Below are 14,358 nucleotides of genomic sequence, written 5' to 3' on the forward strand. Positions count from 1 at the left end.
TGATAGATTTTGAATGGCTTCAATTGTAAGTCTCAAGCGACTTCCTCACAATATGAATGGACATTGTTTTAAATGTTTTCTGAATTTCACTGAATGTTAAGAAAATAAATAGAATATGCTGTTGAGAAAAAGACATTCTGAAAATGTACAGTATTGTAACATTGTATTTGTTTTAATAATAAAATCTCATGATTTTGCATCTTGGACTATGGTTTTATTTAACAATTGAAGAAAATCTTATCCAAAGATGTTTGGATTTAAAGCAAGCCTGGTCTTATTTAAAACACTTTAAAATAGGCATCAGCAAAGATGCGAATGTAAAGAACAAAATTAACTATTTATTTTTCACAACAACACAATGTATTGTAAAATATTCGAGTTGGCAGCAAAAAGATGTAATTATTTCAAAACACATTATGTTGTTGTAAAAAAGATTCTACAATAACATATTGTATTGTGAGGAATTTACAGATATTACCTGGCAACTCTAGTTGCCAGGTAATATCTGTAATTTGAAAAGAAAACAAGATAATGTTGTAAACTAAATTACAATAAAGTAGTGTTTTAATATAAAAACCTAATACTTTGCTGTAATTTATGTACAACATTAACCTGTAAACGAAATCCAGTATTATACTGTAATTCATTTTTACAGTTATTAAAAGCAAATTCACAAAACTTTACAAGATTTTACTGGCAACTTTTTTGCCAGGTACTTACTGTAAAATCTACAGGCAAATTTGTTACAGTGTTGAGCTCATTAACTGCTTGCAGTGCTCATAAAATAATGTAATGACTAATAATCTGACTAAAAGGGAATTTGAATTATAATAGACAAAAATCATTAAGTATATACACAAATTGTAATTACAGTAGAAAAAAATCTTCAAAACTAGATATGCGATGTGGCTATATAAACATATAGCTCTGAATTCTGATATGCTCAAAGTATTATGAAAATAAATAATCAGTTCATTCAGTTTGTCTATTAAAGCTCATATCAAGACATGTGGAAAAAAAAGATATGTTGAGAGAGTACATTGTATTTCTTTGAGCAACGTTTAGTGGAGACACCTCCCTCAATGTACTGTAATGGAGTACAGGGTCTCTGTGCCAAACACAATAAAACTGACATGAGAACATCTCATCTGTCTGGTTCTCCAATACTGGACGCAATGACTCAAGTCTGGGGTGGCTGGTTTGGAACTCTTTGAAAGTATTTGTGAGTATGTGAATGACAGGGGAAGTCCGTAAATGGGGTTCCTCTGGGTTCTTCAATGAATATACATTGCATTTATATTCCTCTTCTCCTTCAGTGAAGTCTTGCCAATCAGGGAATCGCACATTCATGCCGGGAAAATGACGTTCCCGTGTCACTTTCCAAACTATGGACATTTTCTTGAGCTGCCACTCAACGCAAAAAAAGCGTTTCCAGATGCGGGAAAACTTGTCTGAAAACATGTAGAGTATATGCTTGTGATTATCAAATGTTCTTTAGAGACAACGGCCAGGCAGTGGTATTTCAACTAAGTCAAAACCAAAACATGGGCAAGCTTAAATTTATTGGGTTTCCTTTGAAGTTGAAGTTTTAGTTCTTTTGCCATCATATGTGGGTATCTACATTATGTGCTTAAAAACGAATTCCAAAATTAAATGAAATCCAGAGAACCTCAAGACATCTCGAACAGTTGTTATGGTGAAGATATATTTCAAAGTGATTTTCTGGCCAGACAGAAGAGATTCTCATATGATACTCAATCTAATTCCCGTTTAGCTTTCGTGTACATATACGTATTTGTGGGTATTACATGCTCACCAGCTCTTGGCATTACAAGCACTACACAACCAAATGAATGTGGATAACCACAACACCACAGAGACAAATCCCTGGATCCATGTTATAAGTGTGGAAAGTCTTTCAGTGAAAGATTTTACCAAACGAATAACCAAGCCCTATTCACAGTATAAGTGGTTTTCCAAGTAAATGTAAATGGTTTTGGGGTGTTTCCCTTACGTAGTCGTATAGTAGTATACATGTATAAAACGTTTACTATTCTTTCTATTCTTTAATATGGTCTCAAATTTCCATTCAAGGTTCATTAGCAAGTCACTGATGTAATATGTTATCAATAGGTCCTTAAATGGAAATATAAGTGGGTGCTATCAGTCATATTGCAGTCAGTGTGAATTTTCCTATTAATCTTATTAATCGGTTTTAACCTTTTCACCTGAATCACACTGTGATGACACTGGCTCTTATACTAGTTTGTCATAGACGAAATCTGTCAGGCAATTTGGCCTTGCCAATTAAAATATTCAGGCAAAGTCAAGCAAAAACGACGCAAAAGAATGTGCTAATCACGCGCTGTTTTGTGCGCGCACATCTGCATCGCAAGGTTAGCGAATGCATGCAAATCATTTAGACAGCATGGAAATACTAAGTTCACATTTTCTTACACATTAATGCACATATTTACCCAAATTATCTACATTTTTTAGGACATTAATCAGCATTTTTAGCTTAGTAATATGGGCTTCTAAACGAGACGACAACACGCATATTACACACATGGACAGCATAAAACATTTCTAAATATAAAGAGTAAAGGATTAAAATGAAAAAGATGGGACATAAATGAGGACCGATTACGAAACATAAAGAGCTGCCTCACCTTTAGCCTGTTAAATAATTGAATGTTTTGCTTTAAACAAATGGAAATATGTTTTTAACATTTTTAAATGTTTTTATTTTAATGCTATCCCACGGTTTTATTGTATATGATGACTTTGTACCATAGTGAGATGAGAACCGTTTTAACGGTGCTGTAGTTTGAGTGCTGATACGTTGGGGCTCTCCACACGTTTGAAAATTCTTTATCTCCTGTTTGTTACAAATAAAGTATTTTAGAGTACCTTTTCTTGCATATTTGTAAATTATTCTTTAAGATTACACAGATCATGTAGGCTATCCTTACATTTACAGCAATAAAAAGCCTGCTATTTTTACTTCCATGACTGAAAGAAAAAGACATTTACTGTAAATAGAACCAAAGGTTTTAATACAAAAAAATAACAATTTCAATACAAATAAAAACAATGCACATTTTTAAATTCAATCTTAAACTGATGGTCTTCTTCCTCCGCTTAGTTTTTCAGTTTACAATTTCCGTCATCTAAATAGGGAATCGTCATGGCGCAAGCGCAACTGGCTTTTAAAGAGGATGAGAGATGAGACTCTCATTGGTTTATTGCACGTTACCCTCAAAACACAACCATTACTCATTACAAGATTTTTCCCGTCGTTTAATTAGCAAAAGTGGATTTAGACCATGCTATTAGATCATTAAAATAGGGCCCCTGGTTTCAAGTCATAGGTAAACATGTCACTGTGCTGTGCTCCCCTAACCCTTACTACCACCCCATTCTAAACAGTCTAGAATCTGGATTGTATAAGTACAGCGTGCTATCTAAGAAATACTTCACCATAATCACTCAAGTAAAATAAATACTCTGAACAATTGAATGGTAATTAAAACCACCCTCAGATACAAGTAGCTGTAAATAACACACAAGATATCTTAAAACAATAAACACAATGTCTCTATTCCCAAGCTTCGGATAGCAACATCTGGCTCGGTGCAATTCAGACTCAACACTTGTCACCCCTCTAATACGCCACTATCCATCCTGACTGTACACTCTTGCACAGACCCACATACCCGCACAGCAGGTAAACAAAAACTGCTAGATCAGCAGGAGCATATGCCTTAGTCTGAGCTGGCACGTTGTTTTGCAAGCGCCATGGACTGAGTACAGCATAGCTGTTGGGCGGCCCCACGCTGAGCTCTTATGGGCTTACAGCGCTGCTGCTGGCACCTGTCTGCTCTTCAGCGCCAAGCGGTAGATGAGCTGTGCTCACCCTAGCTAATTACATCCAAAGCAGGGAGGATTTAGTGGTGGTCTTCCACCAGGCGCCAACATGCCCACCAAGCCCTGCTTGTGGCCACTTTCACCCTCCACATGAGGTTGTATCAGCACAATGGCTCTGTCTTTTCTCCTTATTTCTCTTAGAGTGTAGACTCAAAAAAAATGAAGCTGCAAAGCCAGTTTACATTAAAAGTGATTAGGATGAATTAACAGCACAAACCCAGCAGTGACAGCATTGATCTTGGGCAGGAGTCCCACTTGGTTATTTCACTGACGATGCTGTCATTTTGGGCTTGGTTACAGCGAGAGGTCACAGTCCCCATAAGGATTTATATCATACGATAAATGAATTACTGCTACACCAACATTACACCGGTCATGAAATGCACATTATGTTAACAATGTTTGTATAAACATGACATTTTTACGCGATGGATTGTCGAGAAGAAAATGAATGAACGCTAATGTGCATAGGTAGATAAAATATTGAGTATACCTACTAAAAAGATTTTTAGGTAAAATCAAGTAGGTGCAGGGGCCAGATGGAACCAGCAGTGTAAGTTTATCAACAAACTGAAAAGAAAATCAATTTATATAATTTATCAAATAATAAAGTGCATTTTTTAATTCATTGTAAAAGCCAATGGAAAGCTTCATAAATTTACATTAAACTTATTAATAGCTGATGCTATCCAAAATATTTAAAAAGCATTTAACATTTTGTCACATTTTGTTCTTATAAAATTGGTCATTCATTTATTTTTGTTTTACAGTAAGTATCTGCTGTAACTATTGTATTTTGGAAAACCAAAACCATGGTTACCATGATAAATTTCTGTAGTTATAATAATAATAATGATATCAAGAGTCAAGAGTCAATTCTGTTTTGGTACACCCTTCTTAACGGAGAATTTTTCTAACATATAACAGTCTGGCTTTCTTTGGTCGACCTGCAGCTCAGAGAGTTTACTTTCCAAAGCTTTGTGTGTCCGTTTGCTTAATAGAACAGCAAAACAACGAAATGCCAGCGAAATCTTCTCAAATGTTAAATGCTGGGCCCACTGGACGCCTTTCATGTCTTCTGCACTTGTTCAAATATCAGGACAAGCTATGAAAACAAACTTGTCAAAAGCTCTGGACGGTTGCCATAATATACAGCTGAGATAAGTTCCTCTTTCCCCCTGATGTCATAAGCATTCAGCTGGCCTACATAGGTTAACTTCTCCTCAACCTTGCCAGTGTTTCTCCGGCCACACCTATCATTTACAATGGCGCGACGGACACGGTACAATTTTTTGAAGGAGAGTCTTTCTTTAGAGTTAATCAACCATTGGAGTTGCTTATCACAGCGGCTGCTTTGCTGTACCAGCACCAAACACTCTGCGTTGCCATGACACAGGCAGGAAATGACCTCATGAGTGATGTGACCACAAGAACAGCTCATTAACTGTTATTTAGCTGTGAATTAGCAAGAAACTGTAGGCTGAAGAGGAGGTAAATACAAGGGGAGGCCTATATTTAATAGCTAAAATAAACATTTCAAAAGTGAACTCATTTCCTGGTAAAAACACCTCTTGTGCTATCGGAAGCACAGAAAGAAACCATAAAGAGCTGGTCATCATTTTGTGAAAAATTATGTTTGTGAGAAATTATTTGTTTAATGCCGCATAACCTTATGATACTGGCTGATAACTGGTTAGTTGTCTATCTCTGCTAAAATTCTCAATACAGCTAAACTAAAGCAATTGAATACAGATAAAGAGTTTGGTTCTAAAATGCGATAAAAAACACCAAAATCAGTATTGTATTAGGTCAGTATTAAAAAGTAATTTCTTCATTTTATGCAAAATCCGATATCCGTCGTGTTATTCTGTCATCTTTTCTCCCTTTTTTCCCAAAACGCGATAAACACCAGTCCTTCTTCTCTGCAGAATACAATAAATCCGGTCAACAAATCACAGCACACCATTCCACGCTATGTAAACAACAATGGCGGCGCGGAATACACAAGGAATCCTCGTTTTCCTCATCTACTTTGAACTTCGTGATCAATAAACAAACCAAAACAAAATAATACTTTTGATGACATTGATAAACCTGTCATAGTTTTCTGTGGTGGGAAAGAAGCGTAAGTCACTCGGGCGACAGAAAAATGCCGGCTGTTGCTTGTTTTTACATGACAGCATGAAGCTTCTGTCATGCTAACACATTGACAACAAGGGATCTTATGAAAAACTTTCCATTATTTTACTCGAAGTCAACAAAAATTGAGCAGGACCAAAACATTTTACAGCTGATCGCTGTCAATAAAGTTCAGCGACGACCTCCCAAGTATAACAGCAGCAATGACAGTGTTATTAATATGACCAAGTAAGTGTTTTGATAAATGCCATTAATGTTTATTTTTTTAATCAGTGTATACCACTAGTCAACTAAAAATAAATGTAACATCGCAAAATTGAATGCACATTTATATACTGATTCAATAGATTTGGATTTGGATCATGGATTTATAATAATAATTAGTTTTTATAATAAATCTTTGAAAATCAAATTATGGATTTCAATTTATTATGTTATTATAACCTAAAGAAAATTGTGTTTTTTTATCTTGTCACTTTCTTGGTATAGAAAACACGTTTTTACCGAAATTAGTCTAACCGTGGGTTCACACCAGCCAAGTTTGAGTCGTCAAATTCACGTCTGCCGCGTCTAGTTTGCCACTTGAACATTTTGAGTTTACTAGCTTTATTCGCGCGTGAAAGCTGTGCCCGAAATTCTAGTCATCGAGACATTCACACGGAAATTCAAGTCATGGGAGGGGCTTCTGCAACTCTGCTAATCAAGTCACTAGAGCAAGCTCCTGATTGGTTAACGCGCCACGTTTTTTCGGCAAAGTTAACATTTTTCAACTCGCGCGTTTGCCGCGGCAACGCTCAATTCGCGCCATTCGCGAGAACTAGACGCTCGAATGAGGCCGAATCGCGTCTACCGCGCCGCGCTAAACGCCTAATTCGCTAAACGTGTCTTCACACTGACTTACTCACGCTTGACACCTCTACCGCGGCTGGTGTGAACGCAGCATAAATGGATTTATTTTAACGTGTTTGGCGCATTACCTCAGAGTTTATTTCAGTAATATTGCTTTTTCCCGCTAATAATAATACAATTTACATGCCAATCCTGCTTCCTTGTCTTTTTATTAATTTCATTATGCTGTAATGTTAATTTATATGTGGATATTTAATGGCATATGAGACGTTCATTGCCGTTATATTATCTCGTCTAATATTCAAATCATATCATATCACATTATATAAAATAATAAAAACATGCTTATATACAATTAAATCATAATGTAAACCTACCAAATAATTTTAATACAATATTTTATCTCAATGACAAAATCTGAGACAACCAGACATGGGCTGTGTCTGAATCAGCTCCCTTGTTCAGTAGTCTAGGCACTGATCAGGAAGTCGGCCATTTTAAGGGCTGTCTCAATCGCAAAATCCTTCCAGTGCACTGGAACATTTGTTCCCTAAAAAAATCCACAATGCAACACAAAAACCAGTGAGCATTGATATGTTCCCTTACTTCATGAAATGGGACAGAACTTTTATGAAGACAAACACTTGTTTAGTTATAAACACACATCGCTAGAAAGGAACGTACCACAATCTACTTAATATTTAAAATTAATATTGGTTTTTGATAACAGCTGTGAATTATAACGTAACACGCTTAAGCGGACACAGGAAAATAAGTGAACCGTGTCCCAATGTGAAGTGAGCCATGGACTCATAGAAGTCATTTTTTTACGACTTAACATATTTCTTTACGCTTACCTGAAAACAAAGCATCTCAGATCACTGTGATAAGCATTAGACCACTAACAACTGACTACCTTTTTGACTATTTAGACTATGAAAGTCAGTGTGCAAACTGCTTGGGTTTCCTTCTTCTCCAAAATAAGTGAAATTCTTTGTCGCAATTTGTCAAATGTAGTTTTCATTTGCAGCCACATTTGGGTCATCTACATGATGTGAGTGTGACTTAAACTACCTGTAATATGATTTATGATGGAAATAGGAACATCATGATATCAAGAGATGACATTATGGGCTTAAAACTGCTGAGCAACATCCTTGTGTAATCTCCATCATGCTCTGACTCATTCATTTCTTTCTGTGCACATCGCAAAACATTCTCATAAATAATTTTCTTAGTATGGAAAAATAAGAGAGTACAGTGCTCACTAACAACACTGCAAATTTGTATAGTGGCCTCAGAAACTATTTGGAGTTCGAAATTAGATAACATATAAAACCAATGAAAATCCTCAAAGGCTTTGGGACAAGCATTTGGTTGTCAAACATTAGTATAATGTCCATAAAGTGGTGAGTTACACCTGCAGCTACTACACTACTATGTAAAGTAGATTGGCCCACTATTGGCCCGCTTGCAATTTTGTTATCTAAAGCAACGTTCATACATTAAGTGTGGCTCAAGTGTCCAAGTGGTTTTTGGGGACTTTGTAAAACCCAAGTCACATATACACGCCCCTCTTTGTGGGCTAGATAGGCAATCAGCCCTAACGCTGTTCCTCAACCATATCCACGTTAGTTATCTGTAATATAAACTGAAGTACTTCTGTGATTTATCAGCCGTAGCTGCGTTTATTCTGTCCCATATCACAGAGGTATGAATCATCGCTCCACACCCCCCCAAGCTTAGAGATGTTTGTCAGATTGGCAGCGTCATAAAGGAGCTTTTGTTTTGTTTCTAATTGAACGATTGGCAGGGGTGCTATTGCCTCTTATTGCACACAGGTAGAATGCTTCACACAGTATACCGCTGGGAGTCCAGGGAAAACAGAGCGCTGGTGCTTGACCTTTTCAGGGACTCTTGTAGCAACAGGATCTGCTTACAACTCATATCAGCTTCCCTTAAAATCCAAACCAAAGCTCAGAAATTGTAACCAAATAAGATGAACCATCAAGCCCCCACCACCAGGGGCAGAGCAGTGGAGAGAAATGAATTGAGAATCAACAACCAAAAAATCCAAATTGATCAACCAATAATGTGAATATTGGAAGGGAGACTTATACAATACAATCACTTATTACTTAAAGTATGCACTACCCTACTGAAAAATCCATCTAAGCTGGTAGCTGGTTTGTGCTGGTTTAAGGTGGCACTAGCTGGTTTAGTCATTGAAGCCCTAAGGCAGGCAAGAGCAGCCTCCAAATCTTCTGTGCTGATCTTACTGGATCTATCTGCCTCTTTTGACACGGTCAATCACCACATCCTCCTGTCGACCCTCATGGCTATAGGTGTCTCTGACACAGCGCTTCTATGGTTCAAGTTGTACCCCCAGGTAGGTAATTTCAGGTATCCTGGAGAGGTGACGTCTCCGAACCCCAACGTCTCGATACCGGGGTTCCTCAAGGCTCTGTGCTTGGACCGCTGCTCTTTTCGATATACATGACATGCCTGGGTTCTGTCATTCGAAATCATGGCTTTTCCTACCACTGCTATTTGGACGACACAACCCCACTTGTCGTTCCACCCTGATGAATCCACTGTTTCTGCCCGCATCTCATCATGCCTGAGGGACATCTCACTCTGGATGAAGGATCACCATCTCCATCTTAACATTGCAAAGACACAACTGCTTGTCATATCTTCTGAACCAAAGATTCAGCACAACCTTTCCATTCAGCTAGGTTCCTCGACCATCACGCCTTCCAGGACAGCCAAAAACCTGGGAGTGGTCATTGATTATCAGCTTAGCTTCACAGAGCATGTTGCCAGCACCGCTCACTCTTGTAGATTCATCTTCTACAATATTAGGAAAATTAGACCTTTCCTAAATGAGCCGGCTACGCAGGTCTAAGTCCGAGTTCGCGATACGAACTGCTGACTCTGTAGCTGTCTTTAAGAATCGGCTAAAAACCCATCACTTCCGCCATTACCTCACTTCCTAATATAGGACTTACTATCTTTCTCTATTTTTCCTTTCTCTTTATCTGTACATTTTTAAATTTCTAACTAACCCTTGGCTATGTATAATGTGTTGGACTTGATGAGACTATTTCTAATGCACTTATGTATTGCTGTTCTTGTGTTGCTATAATTGCTTCTATTGTTTACCTCCTTTGTAAGTTGCTTTGGACAAAAGCATCTGCTAAATGACCAAATGTAAATGTCTTAACACCCCTGGATCTCACAAATTTCTAAACCCTGGCTACAGCCATGTTTATATTTCTTCCAAAAAGTCTTAAATCTCATACAGTTGTACGGTAGTTGTTAAGTTACTATGTCAGCTGCTCTTTTAACACTAACACAACCAACCAAAATAAAACCAAAGAAGCTGAGATTACAATAAGCAACATTTAGCAAAATTCTGCTGTTTCAACTTTGGGTTTAGCCAAGACTTTATTTTCCAGAAACCTTTGCGGTCACAAGCTGGCACATTGCCAACTTGTAATGCTTTCATTCACATTGACACCCAGAGCGATGGTACTACCAGGGGATCACCCATTCCGTCCGATTTGTAAATATTTAGGCTTAGCCGTATTAAGCTGATTTGGGTACTTTACACTCCAGCTCTGCCATTAGCGTCTAAAGTGCCTTAAATTTGTACTGTGCCACCCGGTGTGAGCTTCTCATTTCCCCAAACCACAAAAATTCAGCCACCAGTTCAGTTACATCACCAGGATCATGCTATACATCAACGCATATTTGTATTTCACGAGACGTCCTCTGTTTGCGGAGCCCAGCCACCCTCCCTGCTCTCCGAAATCAAGCTTTCTCCAGTTTCTGTTTGTGACATGTTTCCTGATGATTGTCTTGGTGAGGACTTTGCCTTTTTATGAGCCTGGGAGCCAAAGAATTCTGGCAAGGGCCTGATACGGTACCAGGGTTTGTGCGGTGAGACAGCGGAGATGGTGCGGTGACGGTATAGGCAGGGCTGTTCAGGGTGACTGGCTGTACTTTTGTAACATATCTGAGAAAAGAGATCAGCAGACAGCTACGAGCCCAGCCTAACGCTAATTTGCACGGGTTCATACAGAACCGGATATGTTTGTCTTTCCAGACAATTCTGATCTATTGGAAATTTTGGTGGAGCCCGATCAAAAAAGAAGAGGGGCAAGGTCTGTGGTTCATCTTTGATTTTTCATTATAGGCCACACAACCAACCGCAACATGAAAAATGAGGAGTATGCCTGGACCAGTCTGTGAAATTACATGAGAGAGTAGGGACTGTGATTCAATGACCCTGGAGTTTTAAAAGAGCATAACAGAAATGGACCAGATCAGTCTCTAGGTCACTTACTTGGTTTCAAGCATGCAGGCGTAACAGTCTACATATTAACATAATAAAACAACATAATACAAGTCTGTAGTTTACCGCATTCACATAAGGCTTGTGTTACTGTGTGCCATTTTTAAACTCTCTTACTTCAGCATCACACTGAATCAATATCTATGACCTGCTGACAATGTTCAGGTCCGTCGTTCCCCACCACCCCTCCATCTGCCCAATCTTCTATCTCCAGAAAATTCTTAACACAGTCACCGGCGAGCCAATGACAAGCTGGTCACACAAGTATTATGTTTTATGTTTCTCCATTACTGTCTACTGTTTCACATGGAGATTGGGAGCATCGAGGCAAACTACAGCTCACCAAATAATGGGCCCATTGATTCCCCAGAGGAACAATTTTAGCTAAGAGAGAGTTTAGCACTGGGCCAGACTCAAAAGGGGCTATTACCTTCTTCTCCAGGGCTGTGATCCATGACTGGGGAGCCTTAGCACAAGGTGAGTGAGGGGAACCGACCTGGCACCAATTCACCCAAACCCAGCCACCTCAAGGCCATATCCGCTCCGATGCTCCTTTTAAATGACTGACAGGGGGTGTCTAGACAAACATACATTATGTATATAAATATGTTACTTCACATTGTATAAAGAGTTAAGTAAAGATGTGACTACTTATATTCTAATGCATTACAGATTTGGTATTTTTCATAAACATTTATCAAAATTACCATGAACTGCACAGTAACAAAAATATGCACAGATGAATGGATCCAATGTATTGGGTAAATGCATTTAAAAAGCAAAAATGTGATTTCTCAGCTTAACACACCAAGCGAACGGTTAATTGGTTATTTGGTTACTTTATTATTTGATTAGATACTATTAAGCACTATTTTATCTGATAAAAAAAGAAATGTGACCCATTTTAGTTAAAAGTACATATACTGTACAAGATTGATTCCAACAGAAGCTGATCTGTCCCAACACTGGTTCAGTAGCCATTGGGTCAGTGCTCCGTAACGAAAAGCAAAGCGATTGATCAAAAATATAATCTCCAAACCCTCTCCACAACTCTCATCCAGCATGTTTCCTCTTCCCCCTCCCTCATCTATGTCAACACCATGTCAGGCTTAGATATCAGCTAACACATTATCCTCTTAGTCGTGTGATGGATAGGTATGAGGGGCTGGTGGCCAGGAAGGAGCTAGGGTGTATACCCTTGCATTTCACATATGATAGTGGAACGTTACCAAAGATAACACATAATCATACATAATTGATTTATCAATATTGTAATTGATTGATCAAAATGGCCAAAAACACAGAAAACATCAAGCCTGCAGTCAAATGTTTACCTCTTTTGCTTTCCTTGGCAACAGCGAGGCGTCCTCAACAAGGGTCCACAGTAGTACTGCAGGGTGTCCATCAATTATTGCTTGATCTTAAAACAAAGAATATTAATTTATATGACTCAATACACCAATATTATGATTATTTATTGGCTTCGCAATAGGGCTGCATGATATTTGGGGGGTTGACTGACATTGTGGTATTTTGGTTTTCCTGCTGTTCATATTGCGGTATGATAAATACTGGATGCCCTGACAAGATGACTTGAAAAACTCTGCCTTGCATTTCTTGTATAGCCCTGGGATGACAACTTGAGGAAAATAGTTACATATAGGTTTTAGATACCACTAATACGATCAGATTGTGTTAATAAAACCTTCTTTGAAACTGTATTAATTGGTACCACCATGTCTGTTATTGAATCTGTGATTTCTCTCTGCCATTTGAAACTAATCCCATATACTGTAGTGCAACACTGACAAAGGCATCCAAAAGTGTTTTCCTTCTGAATAAACTACTTTGTACGTTTTATGATGACTACTGCGAATGGATACATTGCAAATAAAATATATTGTTCAGCACTACTTTGCAATAATATAGTATGGTATTATATGCATGTTAATATGAACTGTTTCTCAAAATTCAACACTCATACACTGCCATATGTTTATAAAATTCCCATTTATGCCTTTCTGATTTGTTTCTATTTCTCCCAAGCAATTTTGGAGAAGCATCCAAGACAAAGGTTATATATATATTAAATTTTCCTATTTTGAAAGTTCAGGTACAGTAAACTCAAAGCATATTTTGCAGTAAAACCCATCATAATCATTTTTTCCTATATTTCATTTGCTTTTACAGTATAATTGGCATTGAACATAAAACAGCATCCAATGACATTGCAGCTCGTTTGCTTATTGATGCATTTACTTTACCTCAGCAACTCTATGAGCTCACACTCGCCTTAAATTACAGAATAATTACACCCATCAGTATTTTAACATTTCAAACTGCTTGTAATAAGTAAATGTAAGAGTTTAGCACATAACATCATTTCATTCACTTCAGAAAGGGACGCGTGCACCTGCACAATCAACAATTGAACTTGTGCAATTAGATATCAGATAAGACAGTCAAACTTTCGTCAAAGCTCATCAATACCAAACACATCATCAATAGTAACAAATTTGACCTTTATTAATAAATTACCTGTGATGCCCTGTTTTCAGACGAATCCTCAGTAATCAACAAGCGGTGATTACAATCGGTTTACCGCATGACATCCAAGTACCGCGAAAGTGATCAAAAGCACGGCTATTCTCGCGGCACTGTGATGTCATGCGCCGATTGGTCTGCGCAGCGCTGCAGGAAGTCGAACTCATGTCCAGGAAGTATGCCATTATGATCACGTGATTCGGGTGGAACGTCCTTATGATTCATATTTTAAATTGATATTATTTTATTTATGTCATTACTGAGGATGTGAACCAATTTAAACCGAACGGGAAACATTTCTTTTTTAACATGTTTTCAGGTTTGTATGCAACCATTACATGAAATTACAAAAGCAGAAATACATTTTAATGAACAAGACAGCTAAGAGAGGCGTTGTCGAATAATAAGCGCGTTATCGCGGTTACGCGTCTGGACAAAACTTAAAGGGCACCTATTTCATTGCTAAAAAACAACGTTATTTTGTGTATTCGCTCCTTACCATTTTTGAAAAATTTGCTCAATGCAAGGCAATATGC

General features: G+C 37.9%; 1 long non-coding RNA gene across 2 annotated transcripts in view; it reads right to left on the bottom strand.

Annotated features, from left to right (window-relative positions):
• LOC129442802 (uncharacterized) overlaps window positions 1-13,905 on the bottom strand; it is an 87,276-nt gene extending 73,371 nt beyond the window's left edge. Inside the window, exons 1-3 of one of the 2 annotated variants that reach the window (XR_012371151.1) lie at window positions 13,817-13,905; window positions 12,613-12,698; window positions 11,709-11,855 (exon numbers count right to left, since the gene is read on the bottom strand). This is a non-coding gene — a long non-coding RNA (uncharacterized lncRNA). Of the gene's footprint in view, window positions 1-11,708; window positions 11,856-12,612; window positions 12,699-12,800; window positions 12,920-13,816 lie in introns of those variants that run through there. The other variant, XR_012371152.1, reaches the window with a different exon arrangement.
• Window positions 13,906-14,358: the final 453 nt, after the last annotated feature.

This window comes from Misgurnus anguillicaudatus, chromosome 2 (assembly GCF_027580225.2).
Source record: "Misgurnus anguillicaudatus chromosome 2, ASM2758022v2, whole genome shotgun sequence".
Taxonomy (NCBI): Eukaryota; Metazoa; Chordata; class Actinopteri; order Cypriniformes; family Cobitidae; genus Misgurnus; species Misgurnus anguillicaudatus.